Raw genomic sequence first — 6447 nt, 5'->3', positions numbered from 1 at the left:
CTGTAGTTGCCCTACTTGGAGTCTATGTATCCTTGAATTCGAAAAGCCTTTAAAATGTTTTTCCTTTAGCTAAATAAATTATATTTTCTAATGCAATATATCATTTTTTAAAAAGAAACAAATATTTAGTTTTATCAGAGAGTGACCAACAGGCAATAGAGCAGACTGGTATGATTTAAACAATGTTTTGGACAAACTGAATAATAACTTTGATTTCCCTATATAATCAGCATGATTGACATGAAACCTTGGAGATTTCTTGGTATGGATGATGTGTCCCTGCTTGCAGCTTTTCCTGTGTTTCCTCTGTGCTTGGTAAGATGGTAGTAGGAAGATTAGGCCATCTCACCCCCACTCTTCTCTCTAATAGTTAAAGGAGCTATACCTCTCTAGTTGTGGCAGTTCTGAGCAGACAATACATGTGTGTGCTGTTGCTCTGGCTGTGACCACTGGAAGTTTTGGGTTTGTCCAGATTCAAACATAGAAAATATCTTGAGCTGACAGAATTTTTGATTCCAGAAAAACAAACAGCTAATACTAAAACAATGGTGTGTCATAGTCATAACCCTGCTACATATCCCAATTGCACAGAACCGTGCACTCCGTCCTTGGTGCATAGATGTGGATGCAGCTAAAGAATCCCAGCTGGGTCTGTCTAGGACTTTAGCATGAGTCCTTCCCTGATCCCAGTTTGCACCTTTTTTACAGGGGGCAACACCATGCCTCTTAGAAACAATTGCTTGCAATATAAGTTTAGGTTTTCGCTTTCTCATGACACTGTGCAAAGTTACACGGTTTTAACACTCTGCTATTGGGGCTAGGGGGATGGCTCAGTGGAATAAGCACTTTCCTGGCAAGCACAAGGACCTGAGTTCAATCCCTGACTTCGAGAAAAAAAAAAAAGAAAAGAAAAGAAACACCTAATACTTAATATCTGACATTGCCAGTGAAGCGGAAGACCCAATAATATTATGGACAACTGGACTCTTTATGTATATTTTGCTGAGTTAACACAACTATAATATTCAAATAACGGAACTTAACAAAAAAGGGGTATACAGATGAATGTTCATTTTGTATTTATGTATTCAAAATGGTTAGGATAGGTATATTGTTACATTCTCTTAATGAATAGAGGGATTTGTTCTAATGGTGTTTGTAAATAGGATATCATGTCTGCATCTTGTACAGCAATTAATCACTAGGAAGAATGTATGCAATGTGCTTATTGAAACTGTCCTGCCAATTTGGTCTGAAACTGTTTCACTGCTATTAGTTTCTCAATAAAATTATGGAAAAAAAGCAAAGAGTCACTACAAAAAATAAACAAATAAAATAAACAATCTGCTGTAACTTTGCTTCATTTTACTTGTCCTGATTGGGATTTAACTTAAAACAGCGCACCATGCTAAGTTCTTTGTGGTGCTCTTAGTAATGTAAATACAGGAACCAAGAAAGCAACTGCCATTTTTTACATACATACACCTATATACACCTATAGGCCTGGGATGATAGCTCAGTAGAGTAAGCACTTATTTGGGAAGAGCAATGGCCTGAGTTCAAACCCTGGTAACACAAAAAATATGAAGTATAAGCGCTTATAAACTTTTGTAGTTCATGAGACGTTGTACAATTTTAATTCAAAGCTTCTGTATAGCTTTTTGTTCTTTGGTTATTTCTCCCAATATGCTTGTTTATTTCTCTGGCCCTTGTAACACCCTTTCTGACCTTAGTTGATGTCCGTTTCCAAGTTTAAGTATGATGTTCCAGTACCAATGCACTCATGTGCTGAATACTGGCTTTAATCAATTGACTTTCATCCCTTATGTAAGCACACCAGAAGGGTAAATGCTGCCCACACTTACCTCTTACTGGGTTTACTGCTTGATAACCAACTATAGGACTCATTTTTTTCTGTCAGTGTACCCCAGGAAGAAATAGCTGCAGGAGTGAAGAAACGATAACCAAGAAGACAAAAGCTGGTTGAGGTGGTGGCTTCTTGGTTGATTTGGTAACAACAATCAGAGTGAAAATAGGGGCCTTTACACTTTTGCCAAGCTGGTATCATGTAACATAAGATTGCCTCGTGATTAATAGCTGACATTGATGAGGAAGGTCGCTTTTCGCAGCACTGAGGTAGCTTGACTGCTTTAATCATTGAGGCTTAGTCTTGTTTTCACACATTTGACCAATTTCCAGCTCTAGAAGCTCAGAACAATCAATATGAGTATACCTCCAGTTTTGTAATTTGTTTTCTGATTTCGCAAGCACCAATCAGTTTTAATGTAAATCGTCTTGCTCCTTTCAATTCATGTGTCCATTGTCCTCTCTTTGGCCCCCTTTCCACATTCATTCACATTACATTTTACTTCAGACTTTCAGCACTTCGGGAAAAGCCTTCCATATGGAAAGGATGGTCTTCGGCTCCCTCCCTGTTGCCAGCATCATGATGAAAGTGCAAACTACTAGACCTGAACCCAGTTCGTGCCTCTTCCCCCAGTCAGTCAAAGGTCACTTTTCAGGCCTCCCATGGCCTTGCATCCTCAGAGACCCTCTGGGCCTCTTTGCAGCAACTAACCTTGCCAGGTCCCCATCAAGTTCAAGACCAAACCATACCAAATGAAATTCCACCACTGCAATCATGGACTCAAGGGCCCCATGCTCACAACAGCTTCTAATCCTCAAAGTTTGAATTTTCAGCTCCTCCTAGATTCCCATTGATGCTTCTACCTCCCCAAACCATGAACAGGCATCTCTCCTGGATGTCCATAGATGTCTGTAATGGAAAATGGCAGAATCTGAGAAAAGCACTGGCATCACTTTAATCACTTTATTGATATGATTGGTGACAATAGCAAGAGCTCTCCCAACGATGGGGGTTAGGGCAGTTGGATGAGTATGTAGACAAGATGTCACCAGAACTGGAGACTCAGGCTTTCTTCCTTGTCCTTGGCATGGACCATCTCGTCAAGCAGAGACTTGGTGCCTTCCCCCAAAAGGTGAAGGAGCTGCTGGATGCTCTCTACCACAGTCTCCAGGTGCTCAGGGGTGATCCGTTTCTTGTGCTTTTACTGAGCCTCCTTGCCTACCTGGTCCAGAATTTAGCTGTCAGAAACTCTAGGATGCCAGCGAGGAAGACTGGGGTGATGGAGGACAGTCGCTATGCATAGCCACCTTCTCTCAGGTATCGCTCTACTTGGCACACCGGAAAATGGAGTGCTGCCCAGGAAGAGCAGGAAATTGCCTTCTTCCTGGGCTTTGAAGGCTTCCTCCCTCTTTTCTTCCCAGCCATTGCATTTGACAAAAACTGCCCCAGCTTGTACTGTCCTGTGGCAGAAGCTGCTGAAACTAACAATTATCACAGCTGCTCTGTGCTTTATATTGGTCAAGAGTTGGCTTTGTGACACTCAGGGCTTTGTGATGTCATGGGTGCCAGTGAGCTCTGGTAAGGCCTGTTTCTATGCATGTCCATAATAATAGCCTGGTTGCCCCAGTAACTGGATGCATTATTTAAGGAACTATAACCATATAATAAACTTCAAAGCTCTTGAAAAATTTCTTCATTGATGATTGCACTTCCTGGTGTTGAGCATATCATTTAGGTCCTCTTTTTACAGCCTGCATTGACTCTAAGTGCTTTATATTCCTTTGTGTGTACTGTGCAACTCAGAGGAATGCTAAGTCACATGACCAGTAGACTTCTATTTGTCTCATTCACCATAGTATGATATAATCATTTTTCTACCATTTATGCAATTACTTAAATATTCATTATCAGTAGTTTTTATAGTTGCTTGTTGGATTAGTTTTCTAAATATTTATAACAGTATTTATTTCTTCATCACATAACTTACATTCTGCAATCCTCTTGTGGGCACTTTATCTTTCTTTTAGACTTTAAAATTCTCACAAAATATTATTAAAGTGGAAATTTTCCTTGCTTATAGTGTAGTTTGCAGTTATCTATTTCATTCTGGCCTTTCACAGTCTCTCAAGTACTTTACATACCATTGTATATTGTAGTCACTAATAGCCACACAACATGTGGTAGAATTTCAGTTGATCTTCTGTCCTAAAATACATCAACGTTTTACCAAAACATCTATATTCATAGCAGTGCTCTTGAACCATATTAATATTTATGCTTTTTGAGTCTCCTTTGACCCAGTTGTAGTATCTTCCAGTTTATTTAATCGCTGTTATCATCATGGCATGTGTATGAGTCATGGTCATTGATTGTCCATTGTGCTCCCCGTAAAAGCCTGAGAGAATGTTTTCTCTCCATGTGACTCTCCTTAGGCACACATCATTGATCACTTTCTTCTTTGACCCCATAATCTCCTTGATCAGAACATTTCAGACACTACTGAATTACATGATGTGAAAGTACAAGTTCTCATATGTCCTGAGTCTTAATTGACCTTGGAAGGCTAGGGCCAAAATGTTGGTTTTCCTTATGGCCCTGCTTTTTCTCTAATTTTGGTCAGTAAAATTAGGTTGTCAACCCTGAAATAAGAAGCTTATTGTTATTACCAACCTAGGCTATCAAGCTTAACTTCACTATCTGTCTGAATTTCAAAAATCTTAGGCATAACATGGAAGGGATAGTTTTCATTATGTATTTATATGTAGAACTTTAAGTGCCTACAGAATATGATGAAAAAACTTTTGAAAAATTAAGATATATTTTTAAAATAGGCATAAAGAATTGTATAATTCTTATGTTTACACATAAGTCCAGAAATCTAGCCATATACAACCTTGTAGCAGTACAGTCCCGCAACGTTACTTTTCCTGTCTCTTTCCTCCATTCACCACCCACTTGTTTTTGCGCAATCATCTACCTGAGAGACAGCACAGCAACAACTGTCATGTCATGAGAAGCAACCCATATTCAGGAGACCAGAATGACAGGCACTCCAAGCATAAACCTACTATTACAATTTACCATCTGCAGTGCAGTTGCTTAGTTCACAAGTGTCAGTATATATAGTTAGTCAGGATGTGAATCATTCCAATTAACTACTAGATTCAAAAATCTTCTGACAATTCTCAGGATCATTGCCTTTCCCATCTTCTACATATAACTGCATGGCTTAACATTGTCATGTTTTCTAGCTCATCACCTTTCCCTCTCTTAACTATTTAGTCCTCGAGCTCTTGCTTTCCTTTCACTTGTATTATACCTTTCTATTTGTATTTCTTCTTTGGGGTTCTTATACTAGGGAAACTATACAATATTTACACATGTGTGTCAGGTTTATTTCACTTATGAGTATATCTTCAAGTGATATCCACTTAAATATAAAGGCTTCGAGTTTGAGTTCTTATACTAGGAATACAATACGATATTTACACATGTAGGTCTAATTTATTGCACTTATGAGTATAGCTTCAAGTTGCATCCAATTACCTACATAAGCTTTGAATTTATAATTTCTTATAGCTGAGTAATGCTCCGTTGTATAAAGACACCAAAACTCTATCATCCTTTTCTCAGGTGATGGACATTTTGGTTGTTTCAAAGATTTTGCTATCACAAATCTTGCTACTATAATCATAAACGCACACATGTCACTATAATATCATGTTTTCCATTCTTTTGGGAAAATTCCCAGAGTGCATATAGCTGTATTATCACAAGGTGCACAACAACACAGCTTTGAGAAAAGTGATTTTGATAGAATAATATTTGTCTAACATCATGATATTTTTGAGAAACACCACATTATTGCTGTACCTTCAGCTAAAGCTTCAAAGAAACTAATTTTCATAATCAAAATATTCGCTATTTACCACATCTTGACTTTGGAAAAAAAAAATCCTAGTGTGTTCTGAATAGACCAAAGTATTTTCTTGTTTAGCTTACATGCCTGATGGTCACTTGTATCTAACAAACTGTAACAGTCACAGTACAATAGTGCTGTGGTGACACTGTCAATCACTTAGTGTACAATTCTTTGTACAGATGGGGAAGCTAAGGTCAGGTTCTGGGAGGATCTTCATGTGAGCCCCCACTCCAAAGTTCTTCCTACAGTCCAGGAAGTTATCACAAAGGCTTACAAAGAAAATCTGGTATATTCACCGACATCTGTGCTGACCGTATTTCTGGTTTATTCAGATTAAGGAAGAGATATTAAATGCTGCTGATATGGAATGAAAACACATGGTCAAGGGTACTTGGTTCACAAACTGGCTCCAATTCCCAGTCTTCCAAATGACACAAGGATGTGGCTGAAAACGTCAAGACTTCCCCGACTTGTTTTCTTGGATAAACTGATGAGCAAGGACAGAGCGCTGATCTCATTGTGTGAACCAGTGTTAAGGTAGCTGTCATGTAAGAGCTGATGGGTTTCCTTTTTTTGAAAGTTCAAAAGGTGAAAGGAATGTTGTCACATATCCTCAAAGTTCCTATGTCAGAATTTCTACTTTCCTATGAAAGTCTCA

The sequence above is a fragment of the Octodon degus genome, unplaced genomic scaffold, assembly GCF_000260255.1.
Source record: "Octodon degus isolate 3935 unplaced genomic scaffold, OctDeg1.0 scaffold00480, whole genome shotgun sequence".
Lineage (NCBI taxonomy): Eukaryota > Metazoa > Chordata > Mammalia > Rodentia > Octodontidae > Octodon > Octodon degus.
The sequence above is the reverse complement of the archived record's forward strand: the minus strand, read 5'-3'. Positions refer to the sequence as shown.